We start from the raw sequence: 13,161 nt of genomic DNA, 5'->3' as shown, positions 1-13,161 counted from the left end.
CTGAGTGGGGACTTGAACCCTGGTCTCTCAGGGCTTCGTCAAACACTTTGCAGCTCTAGAAACACAACACTAGAAACATAATGAAAGTGATCTACCTCTTACTTTTTAATAAGTGGCTTCTAAGCTGGACTGCACATGCAGACATCAGCAGTGACCCTGTTGGGGGAAGATGCTCTTTTCAAATACCTAGGAAAAAGTAAGAAGCTGTTATGCTTCACCACCACCAAGTACAAATTTCAAACTCCAGAGAATAGCAGCTTTCTTTAAAAGAAAAGAAAAGAAAAGAAAAAAAGATGATGTTTCTAGTCCTTTTGGGTAGTGCAAAGGGATGAAGGCTCTTATGTTCTTAGCCACTGGCAGGGAGGTTGATGCTGCAGTGGCAGGTATGAGTCGTGCGATCTCAAAGAATCAGTGACTTACTGGAACGGTGTTGCTACTTGAAGAATTAATGATGGCAGCACGTTCTTCATGGGGAAACCACAGGGTCTGGAGAGGCCCCCAGTTGCATGTAAGGAGCACAAAACTGAGGATTTGCACAACAGCAGCTTAAGGGTTGTCCATGTAATAGCCACTGACAGGTCATGAGTGTGTCACATTCTTCAAGGGCAAATCGTTATGGAGCCAACAGGCACCATCCCAGCTCAAGAGTAAGCTATCAGTAGGCACGGGGGGACCCCAAAGTTTGCAGAAGTACAAGAAAAACCTGCAGAAAAAGTTGGAGCTAAGTCAGAAATACAGTTTTATTTGGACTTTAATACTAACCTACTGAATTTGCACTTTCCAAAACACCAGTATTCTTCAAAGTTTGCACTTCTCTGAATTTTGTGGCGGTTCTCTAACCAAATAACATGTACAAAGGTGTGCTTATTATGCAAAAGTGAGCAAAAATGCATATATTAGTGAAAATTACACTATAGTGGGGAAAACTTGAGTACATATTAAGAGAAAATTGCATTGAAGTGCGTGGGAATTTTCACGAGGCCTGTATTGCGGGGGGGGGGGGGAGGTACCGGTAGTTTTCTTTTAACTCCTCAAACTGATGCAGAAATGTAGAGAAATGAACTTAAGACTGAAAAACCAGAACCTGAGAGAAACTGAAATGGACAAATCTTTCCATCCCTAGCATGGGAGAACAGCCACACGAACCTGTTCCCTGGGTGGACTGTACTCCCTGGGTGGACTGCATCGCATTGGTGTTAAATCTGACTGCCTGATAATGATAATTTTGTTATTTGTAACCCTGCTCATCTGACTAGTTGCCCTAGCCACTTTGGGCAGCTTCTAACAAGATATTAAAAATATAAATATATAAAAACATAGCGAAACATGTGTACTCTGGCACACTTAACGCCACACAACGATCCATTCTTGCAGCAGAGACCTCACTTTGAGTTTCTTCAGGGCCCATTTTGTCCAATCAGTGGGTCCTAAACAGCTTATCTGAGGCGTGCCAGGCATCTGGGACTGGCTGCCATTGAAATTTCCCACCATACCCCTGACGTAGTATTGCTCTCGGGCATTTTGAGGGATTTAAATAGCAGACTGGCCACCTAGTGCTGTTCACAGAACTGGGCTGGAAAACAAAATTAAAGGGGAGGCCAAGGAGGGAGATGTCAGTAGTGGACCTTGCCACGGTACTGGGGCCCCAGCAACTGCCCAAGGATGCCAGGTGCTGATGCTGACCCTGCACTGATGCCTCCAATATCAGAGCTAATGGTGTGTATGGGTGTGGGTGTGTCCAGAAATCGGCTCCGCTATCGGTGATAACGTTGGGGGGGGGGAATCAGCTCAGCGAAACGGTCCTTTCCCTAGATAGCAACACTTTATTCTCACCTGCAATACTGAGAAGAGACGAGCCTTTCTCTCTGGGTCCCTTTGAGCATTGAGGGCCCTTGTGCTCAGGAAGGATAACGACAAGATGTTCCCATTTTTGCAGACATTTCTCCCCCGCTAACACCCAATAAAATAAAACAAGAATCCTACCTTTCTCTCAAAGGAAAAAGAACATTGAAGGCATTCAGGCCCAGCTCTCCCATGAGAACTCAATCGTGCACTACTTTCCTAGCTTTATTTTTGTTTTTCAACCATTTCCCCACCAAAAACCCGCAAATCCCTTTGAGACGACCCATCTTTCAAGGTATTTTTCCCCCTCCCTCCCTCCCTCCCATTGATATCACCTGCCCTTACCGCTGAAGAGCGCTTGTTTGCCTGTTTAAAGAAAGAAAAGAAAAGAAAGTGGGGGGGGGGATAAAGGATGCACACATAGGATGCAGCATCATTAACAATTCTTTAATACATACAAGCAAATCTGGCAACTTTAAATCATGTTTCTTTCTTTGAAACACGCTACAGACTGTCTTTCCCACTTTCTACTTAGCAAATCTTCATAGAGTTTTTAATACTCTTTCTCCTTTTGCCATGATCAAAGGAATCGCTCTCCGTTTGCTTGTTCCTCTGATAAGTGATAAAAGATGTCAGTGAGACTAATGAGAACTCCCTCCAGCTCCCTTCATAAAGCCCCTGTAGAAAAGGAAAATCACAATGCATCATCAAACCTTTTAGGGAAGGGAGGGGGGAGAGGGAAATGCTAGGTACAAAGGCAATGGGAAGCAGAGTATTTTCGGTGGGGGCTTTTGCAAAAGGGGGAAAAAAGGATAGCAGTGAAAAGGAACTAAAACTCTGACCAAGAAGCTCAATTTAGATTTTAAAAAAAGTGGGGAGGGGGGAACCAACAGGATCCTTGGCTAGACTGTTCATAGGCCAGTTAGTTGTTGTCTTAAAACAAAATGCCCCTATGTTGCTTTTTTTATTTTATAAAAGCAGTAAGATATGGTCAAAGGCTTTGACTGTGTCGACCACAGCAAACTATGGCAAGTTCTTTTTTTTTTTTTTAACGTTTAAACACTTTTAACTTTATTAAGGTAACTTGAAAACATGGATATCTTTTTTTTTTTTTTGTAAGTAATTTTTATTGATTTTTTCTTTAACTTTGACCAAAGAAAAAACAAACTGCAACATATGACTTATAAATACAACTGGTGTATAAAGCTTATATTACAAAAAATCTATGTCGCTCTTATCTTATACACTTAAAAATTTCCGTCCCTTCCCTTCTTCCCTCTTATGTCTTCTTTAAATCATTTTTCTATATTTTGCACTTCAATTCCTTTTACCCCTAATGAAGTATGGCAAGTTCTTAAAGAAATAGCAGTGCCTGATCACCTCATCAGTCTCCTGAGAAATCTCTATGTGGGACAAGAAGCTACAGTTAGAACTGGATATGGAACAACTGATTGGTTCAAAATTGGGAAAGGAGTACTACAAGGCTGTATATTGTCTCCCTGCTTATTTAACTTATATGCAGAATTCATCATGCGAAAGGCTGGACTGGATGAATCCCAAGCTGGAATTAAGATTGCCGGAAGAAATATCAACAACCTCAGATATGCAGATGACACAACTTTGATGGCAGAAAGTGAGGAAGAATTTTAAAAAACCTCTTAATGAGGGTGAAAGAGGAGAGCACAAAATATGGTCTGATGCTCAACATCAAAAAAACTAAGATCATGGCCACTGGTCCTATCACCTCCTGGCAAATAGAAGGGGAAGAAATGGAGGCAGTGAGATATTTTACTTTCTTGGGCTCCATGATCACTGCAGATGGTGACAGCAGTCACGAAATTAGAAGACGCCTGCTTCTTGGGAGAAAAGTGGTGACAAACCTAGACAGCATCTTAAAAAGCAGAGACATCACCTTGCCGACAAAGGTCCGTATAGTTAAAGCTATGGTTTTCCCAGTAGTAATGTATGGAAGTGAGAGCTGGACCATAAAGAAGGCTGATCGCCAAAGAATTGATGCTTTTGGATTATGGTGCTCGAGGAGACTCTTGAGAGTCCATGGACTGCAAGAAGATCAAAACTATCCATTCTGAAGGAAATTAGCCCTGAATGCTCACTGGAAGGACAGGTCCTGAAGCTTAGGCACCAATACTTTGGCCACCTCATGAGAAGAAAAGACTCTCTGTAAAAGACCCTGGTATTGGGAAAGAATGAGGGCACAAGGAGAAGGGGACGACAGAGGACGAGATGGTTGGACAATGTTCTCAAAGCTACCAACATGAGTTTGACCAAACTACAGGAGGCAGTGGAAGACAGGAGTGCCTGGCGTGCTCTGGTCCATGGGGTCATGAAGAATCGGACACGACTAAACAACTAAATAACAACAAAGATAAAGTGGTTTTCAGCGCTAGCCCTACTCAGGGTAGAGCCCATGAAGTTAATTAGTAACTTAGGTGCATTGATTTCAATGGGTCTACTCTGAGTAGGACTTAGTTCAATATGGTTCAAAGCTTGCTAATGAATCAGGGTGATGATGTCATTGGCTTATGCCAGTACAAAAAAAAGCCCTCAGGTAACCAAAAGTGGCATCTGAAAAGAGAGTAAATGCTAGATCAGGGATTGGGAAGCTGTGGTCCTCCAGATTCTAGGGTTTTAAAATATACTGTATATAGTTGTTTGATTTATAGCTTGGAAGATGAATCTACCCAGTCCCTCCACCACCCATTCTGTCTCATTCACACACCACTAGCATTGCTTTAAAAGAGTAAATAAAATGCACAGAGGTCCCATTAGTAAGGAAAAAAGATTATTTGCTTACAGTTTCTTCATATTTAGAAGGATGGCTATAGTTTCTAAAGCCTACATGGCGAGAGGTGGTTTCATGGATGCCTTGTGCAGGAAGGAGGGAGCAGGCAAAGGGACAAGATGAAGGGGCAGAGTTTGAGGGATTAGTAGGAAACCACAACGTGTAATTTCTCCTGTTTATTAGTCTCAACACTACCCTCTACTAACCGGAGGCATGCAAGGTTGCTTATAGCCAACACAGATATCATTGAACTATCACACCCATCGTGCCTGAAAATTGGATGAGTTTGCCAACGATGCTGGGAGCTGGAGTTCAACAATGTCTGGATGGTCACAGGTTCCCAACCATTGCTTTAGATTCTGCTTGGCTCTACGGTATCCATGAATTGCCATATCCAACCTAGACCTGGCCCATGCCCTTAAACGTACATTTAGAACTGAGTTGAACTTAAGTCACGTACAACCCTATGATTTAAGCAGAAAAACTTAGGAAACTGTGGGAAACTCCCAGCAGCCTCAGCCATCATGACCAATTGTCAGGAATGAAGGGAGATCAACAATATCTGGAGTTCACCACACTTGCTACCCCTGTTCTAGACCCTTTCAAGCTCCTTGCTGGGTTTACTTGGCACCTAGGCAACCAATATCACCACCACCATTTTCATTAGGAAAACAAGAGCAGAAAAGGCCCCAGATCTCTAGTTCTTTTTTTGTAGAATATTTCTTTGACCTCAGATGACATCTGAGCAACACAAAGAATCAATGTAATGGCCGAACCAGACATTTAACTGCTAAGCTAAATACCAGACAGGGTTGGTGAAAGTGGAGGAAGCAGCCTCTTCCTTCAGCAGAGGTCTGCAATGCAAATATACAGCAGGGGAAACATACCACAACACATACCGGTAGTTAAACTACAGAGGCTGCTCCGACAAAATGATGTGATGGCCACCAATGCGGTTGGTTTTGCAGCTTGAGGCCCCCATGGGGCTCACAGAGCTCCTTTAATGTCCCGGGAGAGAAAGCAGACCAGAGCTATGCACTGTTCTGCCCGAGGTGTCTTCTATTGGTAAGTATGGATTGGCAGTTAACTAGAGGCTGTTACCAGGCGTGGGGAATCTTGGGGTCTCCAGAGGTGGGGAATCAGAATGTAGCCCTCCAATCCTCCTTATCTGGTCCTTGTCTCTCCAGGCCACCCCTTCCTCAGTCGCACCTTCTCTCACCAGGACAAACCCCTCGCCAACCTTACTTCACACCCTACTTCGAATGTTTTGCCTGGCTGGAACATGTCCCTGACAACTGATGATTTCTTTTCCTCACCTGGATGGAGGATAGAGAGGGGTGTGAGAGTATGTATGGAAACTAGCCTGCTGTACAAAGGTAAAAATTGTCGTCCTTTGCCCATCCCACGTTTGCCACTGGCCCAACCCGCCACTCACATGTGGCCCCCAGAAGGTTTCCCAGAAGGGAATGTGGCCCTCAGGCTGGAAAAAGATTCCCCACCCCTAATCTACTTACTTCCAAGCCACAAACAGCTTTGGAAGCTCATTTCTGCTGATCAACGCCTTGGCGCAGGGTGCAAGAGCAGGCCACACCCTGGTTAGTTGGCAGCTCTGGGTTGCCTGCATGCTTCTTGTCTCCTCCTTGTCCCTGACCCCACCTGAGGTCCTTCCTTCATTCTGGGAATTTTTCAGTGGCTGGACCAAATTACCCAGGTAGAGAAGGGCATGGCGGGAGGGCAGGGGTAGAGATCTGCAGTATGAATAGGGTGGGAAAGCTGGCGATTCCAACAATGTCCTTTAAAAGGATGTATTAAACTCAAATTCTTTGGGAAAAATTAATACGCCACATACAGTGCAGTGAGAAACTTGAAGCAATTTGGAGCAAGGAGGGCCATTAGAGGCTTTAAGCTCATTATACAAAGCAAAGCATCTTTGGGGGGATTTTTATAAGGAAACCTATTATACTCACAGAGGAGAGCAAATTATTAAGGATTGGGAACAGATGTGGGGGAGGAGAGGCTCCCAACTGTGGGCACATTTAATGCTTCCATTTTTGCAGTTGGCTTGGAAGAACAGAGCATGCCAAAAAGGGCAACAACAAATGAAGAAAAGGGCAACCAAAATTATCATGGAGGCAGAGCGATTCCCTTACAAAGGACTTTTTAGTTTAGCAAGAAAAAGAAAGGAAGAGGTGACATGATAGAAGGATATTTTTAAAATGCATGGCGTAGAGAAAGTTGATGGAGAAAAGTTTTTCTCCCTCTGTCGTAACACTAGAATTCGTGGACATCCAGTGAAGATGAATGTTGGAAGATTCAGGAGAGAGAAAAGGAAGAACTTCTTCACACAACACATACTCAAACTATGGAACTTGTTCCCACAGGAAACAGCCATGGCCACTAAATGGGATGACTCTAAAAGTGGATTGGACAAATTCATGAAGGAGAGGGCTATCCATGGCTACTAGCCAGGATGGCTCTGCCCTGCCTCCAAAGCTGAAGGCAGAAATGCTTCTGAATACCAGTTGCTGGAAACCACAGGAGGAGAGAGTGCTCTTGTGCTTGGATCTTGCTTGTGGGTTTCCCACAGGCATCTGGTAGGCCACTGTGAGAACAGGATGCTGGACTAGAGGTGCCATTGGCCTGATCCAGAAGGCTCATCTTATACTCTTATGTTCTTACCCCTATGTTCAGAAAGTTGCAACTCTCAGAAGCCCTGCTATTTGCATTCCTCTATCTGGCACATTCCAGAGCTGAGTCCCACTCCTGAAACAAGGTCCTGGTGGTTCTAAATGCTCATATCCAGCTAAAACCCTTTCTATTCTCACTTTCTTGATTTCCCCCCCTCCTCAACCTCTCATTTCTCAAGCGAGAATGATGACATTTCTGTTTCTTTCTCTACAACTACCCCCCCTTTTTTTTCTTCCCTGATTCTTCTTCCTCTTCTCTTTAAAAGGGAAGAGCTGGCCTCTTCCTGCCTCCTCTCTTCCCCCATTCCCCTTCTCATTTCTATATGATTTGACTCTTATATATTTTATAGTACCCGAGGCAGTCACTTTGCAGGCCTCCTGCTGAGTAAATCGCCCTTCACAGAGAAAGATCTTCCTGTCAATGACAGACGAGAGGTGCCAGCAGCGGCTGAGGAGGCTTAAAAAACCCACGAGTTGGCAAATCAGCAGGTATCTGTGTACTGTTCTGGGTCCGCCCCTAGAATTAGTTCCTATCTTGTATCAAAGGAGCTTTCCTTCTTTCTTTCTTTTTAAAAAAGTAAAAGTACAAAAAGGAATGGTGAGGCCTAGAGGCTGTGTTTCAGGTTAAAAGACAAGTATGTGGTATTTGCCTTCCTTTAAGAATTCGCTTTTTTATATAAAATAAAAAAAATAAAAAATTACTAACACCAGCAGTTTGCTCTTTTACTTGTTTTGTTTTTCTTGTTCACTTAAAAAAAAAATCCTGAAAGATTGCCGAGGCAACAAGTTTGCTGAAGCTTCACTCATGCTAGGCCATGTCCGCATGAAACATCTAAAACAGTATCACACCGCTTTAAACAGCCATGGCTTTCCCCCAAAGATGCAAAATGCAACCCTCCAGACCTCTCTGATTGGCCCTTGGGATGCTGCCCAGGCCACACCCTCTCCTGAAACCACACTTCAAATTATTTTGTCCATTCTCGTAATATGATAATGCCTCTTGCTTGCCTGGAGAGACAGATTTGTGTATTATGGCAAGCATGGAAACATCTGGCTGAATGTAGCTTTCCATACAAAGGTAAAAGTTGCTTTTTTGCTCCACCTACTTTGGCCACTGGCTCCACCCACCAGTGGCATGTGGCCCCCAGAAAGGAATACATGGCCCTCAGGTCCTAAAATATTCCACACACCCTGCCTATGTGCAGTGGAAAGAAGATTGACACTGTTTGCTTATAGAAGGTGTATGTATGGTGTTCAGCACTGTAATACTGAGCCACAAGATACTTCCTCTCAGTCAACCCACAAACACCTGGGATTGGGCATTTCAAATGTGAGCAACTCCAAGAAGTGAGTCTATGGGGTTGGCAAGGCAGGAGGCTGAAGAGGCAATGCAATTATTAACCATTTGGACAAGTGTACAGTTCTGGTTGCCCCACTTCAAAAAGGATATGGCAGAGCTGGAAAAGTGTAGACTGATAAGATTTGGTCTGCAGGAGGCCCTCACCTGCAGAGCACAGTGTTCAGCTGGGAATATAAGGAGTGAGATTATATTTTAGGTCTCCTGGTCCTGAGATGTATAGGACTTTGTACACCAAAACCAGCACCCTGAACTTAGCCAGGCAACTAATTGTTAGACAGTACAATTCTTTCAACAGTAACATGTTTGCGATATCTCGCCTCAGTGAACAGAGCCATCACATTTTGCACCAGTTGCAGCTTCCAGACCAACCTTAAAGGCAGTCTCACATACAACATATGGCAGTAGTCCAGCCTGGAGGATAACCAGTGCATGCACAGCAAAGGCCAGGCTATCCTGGTCCAGAAATGGCTGTTGCTGTCTTGCCAGCCAAAGCTGGTAAAAGAAGCTCCTATGTGCTGTTGTTGTTAAAAACAAGAGTTATCCAAAATGGCTTCTCTGCTAGGTTTCTATCCCTTGCTCGGTGCTCCCTAGCAATGCTTCCTTCCACAACCACCTATAGAACATTTTGGTTCCTACTATGACTCACTGTCACTTCAGACAGGATCAAGCTACTAATCTAAAGCGAATCCTGCAGTTCACGGCCCTAGGGTGGATGTAAAAGATCAAACAAGAAGAAACACAACCACACACACACACACACACACACACACACACACACACCCTTTACAGAGGTTGTGAAGAAATTTTTGTTCTTTTCTGGCTGGACTGCATTACAATTATTCAGCACATTTTGGCGAGGGAGGAAATCAATGTAAAAGGATGTGATTTTATAGGCAACTTAGGTTGATCAGTTTAGAGAGAGGGTGGATTCTTTTGCCCGGGCGATCATGCTGTCTCCAGCACCCGTCTGCAAACTCTTAGAAACCGTTTCAGCTGGAGAATGTGAAATTTCATACAACTGCAGCTGCATGCCACTTCTTTAAACAATCGTCAAGCATTACAGCCAAAAGGGCCTCTGAAGTTCTAAATCAGCCGGGGGAGAAAATATTACGGAGGGATGTGGGATTAATATCAGCTAACTTGTTAAAATTAGTCACGGACATAATTAAGAGCATGCTTGAGAGTGTCCATGGGAAAGCAAGGGTTTTTGAGAAATATTTCTAGAGGTAAAATTATACATTGATCCCCAGTGATAATGGGATAATGCTGTGAGTTTGCTGGCAGTGATATTGGGCTTTTGAACCTGGCAAAACTAACAGACCAGAAGCTAACAGGGAAAGCTAATCAGTTCCAGGCAATGCTGGAGTGTTTTTTTTCCTCTTTCGTTCTAGGGCAGGTGGGGAACATTTAACAACAAATACAAACAGCAATTCAAAAGGCTTGAAGGTCCAGTAGGAAATTTTGCTGCTGTAGACTGACTACAGTGTACCTTAGCTAATACAACCAGCTGAACCCATATGTTCACCCTGTAGATTGCAAAGTTGGGGGACATTCTGGCAAATTTAGGAGCAAAATGTGACATTAAATTACTGGAACTAGTGATCAAGCCCTTGGTTGCTGGTGGGAGCCATTTCTTAGACCCACAAGGCATCCAGAGTGAGGGAAATAAGCAATACTGTAAATGGCATATCCTCCAATGTTACAAAATTACCTTATAAGTTATTCAGTGGATTTTTGTGAGTACCTGTACCAAGGAAATTGTAGCCAACTGAATGTACAATTTTAAATGCAATGGACCAAACAAAAAACTGAGCCCCAAAATGTTCTCAAACATTACTTGTCCATCTGGAAAGTGTAACTGATGCTATCTGACAACAGGAATGTAAGACAGCACTTTCCGTTCTGCTCTGTATTCACCACAATCAACGCTGTTTACGTTCCACTGCATTTCAGCTTCTGCCAAATACTGCAGTATTAGTTTCACTGTCCACTATCTTTCATAAGTTATGTAACTTACATGTATTTTAATGTGAAGGAAATGTCAAAATGATGTAGAAAAATGTCATTAATTACTTATTGTTTGAGGACTTAAGAACAAGAACTACCGTATGTGAGCAAATACCTATCTTCCCAATCAAAGATCCCAGGTTCAATGCCTGGCATCACCAGGTAGGGCTTGCAATGTCTCCTGTCTAAAACCCTGGAGAGCCATTGCTAATTAGCATTGACAATACCAATCTAGATGCACTAGTGGTCTGACTCAATACCGTATGAGGCAGCTTCCCAAAGTTATTGGCTAAGAAGAGCTATCACTAGGTTTTACAAACAGGTGCATGAATCAAGGAAATGCCAGCATTCAGATATTTTAAAAGCAGTCCATACACAGCATCATTAAGGTGCTCACAGCTTCAATTGCTTGCTTGATCTGAACAGGAGGCAAGCTACCATTAGCCCCACTCACCTCCCACAAAATTCCTTGGAGAGTTATATCCAGACACCTAACAGCAATTTTTGTGGGACTGTTTGGATCATGGAATCAGCACATAAGGGGAAAGGTGTCAATCGCCACCTCCTTCCTTTCCTGCTGGTCTGATCTGATCTCCCACAAACTGGTGCTTTTGGGTGAGAAAGGAAAACATCAAGAGATCTGATCACAAAATCTCCTGTATCTTCTCTGTTCCATCCCTCCTTTCCATCACAAGGCTAGAGTTTTGTTTGCGGGTGTACAGCTTTCTTCCTCCCTCTCTCCTTCCTTTTGCAGGAGACATGATTGCAAATGTACTGATGTTCCACTTCACACATTGGGAGGTTGAGCCCTGACTCCAATTAAGTGCTGTTTGAAAGCCTTATTTCAGCTGTCACATAAGAAAACTATGTTGGTTTTAAGAAGGGGGAAAAATAACTGTCAAAAAAAAAAATTAAAGGCAGGGAAATGCCCACCTGAGTGACAGCTGTATCCACAAGTAGAATGTCACACCATGTCAAAGCTGTCAAGAACTCAGAAAGGCTTGGGGAATAGGCAGCTGCCTGAATTTGCAAGAGGGAGGCTTCATTGAAAAGCAGGGTTGAATTAACTGCACCATTGTGCAGGGCCTCAGCATAACCAGAGCCTCTGCTGAAGTCTGTTTCTCTGACAATCCCTCTGAACGGAGAAGGTATTTAAACTAGACCCGCAATTAGAAACTCCAGTGCTTAGAATGAACTATTTGGGTTTCACAAAGTTTCCTTAAAGACCAGCCTCCTTCGATACTCTTGGGTGCTACTATCACAGAAGCAGCCCTGGAATTCTACTGCAAATCTGCAAGGTGCTTGAAAAGATGGTGGCGGTACAACTTCAGGCATGCTTGGAGGAAGCTGATCACTTGGATCCATTGCCCAAACCTCCAACATCTCCGTATGTTTGCTTTTATGGGCCTGCCACAAAGATTTAGGTGGGCCCATCTCATTGAGAGTCACAGTCTTGGGTGTCAGTGATGTAAGGTAGGGGAAACTCCAGAAAATTTTCCACTGCATTCCTTTTCCATGGAAGTTTTTCCATGTTGTAAGTTTATTCGTAACAGGGAACAGGTGCTGATTCCAAATAAACAATAGGCAAGATTAGCAACTTTAAAATAAACAGGCTAAGTACTCTTGAGGGTGGGAATGGAGAAAGTGTAGCCTTCCAGATTATTTATTTAATTTAGATCCCCCTCTTCCTTCCAAAGAAGTTCAGGGTGACAAACACATCAATATATATGAAAACAGTTGAAAACATATTACAAACAGTGGTTTCAGGGGCATGTTAATAATGAGGGAGGGAGACACCTCACCAGGAAGGGCATTTCACAGACATGGGTCAACGCCAACTGGGCAGCCCCCAGGATTGGCATCACCAGCATGGCCAACAATGGATGTTGTTGGATTCCAACTCGCATCATCTCTGAGCACTAGCCATTGTGGCTGGTGAGTCCAACAAAAGCTGGAAAACCATGTTCTCCATCCCTGCTCCAACCACACTGCGCTGCCTCTCTTTGACAAAATGTATTGTGCAATCAATTTTAAAAAACTAAAACAAAACAGAGGTCCCTTGAAATGAGTTGACAATAACTCGCTCAAAAACACCCTGAGCACTTTACTTCCACCTGATCAGAAGCTGACCTACTTCTCCAGTGCTTCTGTCCGTCTGTCTTCCAAAGAACCAATAACAAATGCTCTGCTCAGAACAAAAAATGTCAACGATCTTCATACTGAAATGCCTTTTGGCCCTTTCTATATGTTTTGCAATGGACATAAATCCAGACTTGTCTTCCAGCTTGCTCACTCTTAAAAGGAGGTGGGGAGAATAAGGGGGCGGGAGGAGGATTGGAGTTTCAGAGAGGTCAGTTTTCACATCAACAAGCCTGCAAGATCTAGATGAGTATCTGAAACCACATTTCCTCCAAAACAATCCTCCTCTGTTTTAATAATGACGCTGTCCTTACATCCCAGGG

This window comes from Lacerta agilis, chromosome 8 (genome assembly GCF_009819535.1).
Source record: "Lacerta agilis isolate rLacAgi1 chromosome 8, rLacAgi1.pri, whole genome shotgun sequence".
Classification (NCBI taxonomy): Eukaryota; Metazoa; Chordata; class Lepidosauria; order Squamata; family Lacertidae; genus Lacerta; species Lacerta agilis.
Note: the sequence above shows the minus strand (reverse complement) of the source record.